The sequence below is a fragment of the Suncus etruscus genome, chromosome 6 (genome assembly GCF_024139225.1).
Source record: "Suncus etruscus isolate mSunEtr1 chromosome 6, mSunEtr1.pri.cur, whole genome shotgun sequence".
Lineage (NCBI taxonomy): Eukaryota > Metazoa > Chordata > Mammalia > Eulipotyphla > Soricidae > Suncus > Suncus etruscus.
Window position 1 is genome coordinate 100,092,959 of NC_064853.1, and position 2,316 is coordinate 100,095,274.

A 2,316-nucleotide genomic window follows, 5' to 3' on the forward strand; every position below is an offset into this window, starting at 1 on the left:
AAAGAAAGAAAGAAAGAAAGAAAGAAAGAAAGAAAGAAAGAAAGAAAGAAAGAAAGAAAGAAAGAAAGAAAGAAAGAAGAAAGAAAGAAAGAAAGAAAGAAAGAAAGAAGGAAGGAAGGAAGGAAGGAAGGAAGGAAGGAAGGAAGGAAGGAAGGAAGGAAGGAAGGAAGGAAGGAAGGAAGGAAGGAAAGAAAGAAAGAAAGAAAGAAAGAAAGAAAGAAAGAAAGAAAGAAAGAAAGAAAGAAAGAAAGAAAGAAAGAAAGAAAGAAAGAAAGAAAGAAAGAAAGAAAGAAAGAAAGAAAGAAAGAAAGAAAGAAAGAAGGAAAAGAAAATGAGGGAAGAAAGAAAGAAGAAAAAGTGAGGGAAGAAAGAGAAAATTAGGAAAGAAAGAAAGAAAGAGGAACGGAATCAATATTTTCCTTATATGTATATAAATATATATTTATGTATATAAGGAAGGAAGAAAAATATATAAAGATTGTTTTCACTTTCAGTGATTACCAAAGGGAACAGAAAAGAGGGAAGTGAAAGTTAAAGTAGAAGAGTGGTAAGGTGGAACTGAAACTTTGAAGGGAGTATAGTAGATATAATGTCCATATGAAAATGTGAAATATAGTTATTGAAATCCATTATATCGGAAACCAATCATAAATCAATTTTAAATTTTAAAAATGAGCCACATATACAATTAAAAACAATAAAGAGAATTTTAATTTAATCAACACACATTTACACATGTCTTTTCAAAATGGAAAAATTTAGAAGATAAAATGCTGAATGGTTAGGCAACAAGATTGCTATGAATGTTATCATTTGTATTTTTAATTAATAATTTATAGAATTGACAATATGGTATATTTGCAGAGGTTGTTGGAACCAAGACAACAAAGGTTTCTCTTGCTGCAGAAATAAAAAGATGATTTTAATTTAATATATAAAGTTATACTCGTTTTTATTATTTTTAAAACCTAAAACCAAACTGAGTTTGATAATTCCAAGTAGTGAGTCATAAATATTGATTTTATGATTTATATTTTTTCTTTCCTAAAAAGCAACAAAGAAAGAGAGGAAATAAAACAGGCAAATGCTCCAATAACCAAGGGCCTGAACTAAGAGGGCCAGAAATGCTAAGGCCAGCAGTTAAACCAATATTCTAGTGGCCCCTCCTTATCTAATCTCTTTTTCCTATTCAGTCCACTGATCTCAACACAACCTTTCTTCATGGAGTTTGTTTTGATTTTCAAATAAAAATTCCTTTGTAAATGTCTGCCTTTTGGATTTGTTTTTCAATAGCTCACAATAGAAATGGTGTGTCACCTCTCTTTAGTAGCAAAACTCTGAGACTGTGTCTGCTTACTAATTAAAACATAGTGTAGCCATTTATATTATTACTCAGATTTTACTTCAGTAGGGGAAAATGTAACTAATAAATAACTCTCCCTAGTTTGCTGTCCTTCACATCTAGCACAGGACTGCCATGTCTAAAGACTACTATACCTGGTGGCAGCTTCCTCAAAAGACAGATCAGCTCTGGAGCAAATCAGTTTGGCTGAGGGTTGCCTTGTCAATATCTGAAAAAATTAAGCAGACATCATAATGATCAAGGCACTTTAGGACTAGGCAATGCTGAGAAGGCATTTGTTCTGCTTAACATAGAGATTTGCCCTTGGACACGTAAGGTCCTATTAAATGCTCATCTTCGAGTGCACATTCATAACTTCTGCAGAAATCCAAAAAGCTGAGCCTACAAATACCAATGTGTATGGTCTCAGATAGACTCAAAATAGTTCATCATCAGACTCTTTCATTTGATTTGGAACAGGAGAAAGAATTGCAAAGAAGACAAAAATGAAAGGTACTGGACAGTTATCCTTTCTCTATATTAAAAAAAAATTCTGAAGTTTGGTGAGAATGTTGTGTGCTGGTTTAGGTCAGTGCTTATATTCACAAATGCTTGATGGATTTCTGGCTTCAAATGTTTTATCAAGACAATCCACCTTGTAGCAATCTCCAAAGAAGACTGTGTGGCTCTATTAAGCCGCAATTTGCTTTTTTAAAGTGACTAAATACGCTTTTTCACAACAACGACAAGTCATCTCCCTCCAAGAGTTTGTCACCCAGCTTCCCCCTCTTTTCAAAGCCAGCCCTCAAAAAGCAAAGGCAATGTCATGACTTTGGGACAGTCAAATAGCTCTTAAGTCCCAGTGCAGGCTAGTTCTCTCTTTGTGGTACAGAAAAAGAGTGGACAGACACAATGAATAAATAATCCCATTGTACTTACAAATGTGTAACAATCCTTCAAAATGAGGTGAGGAA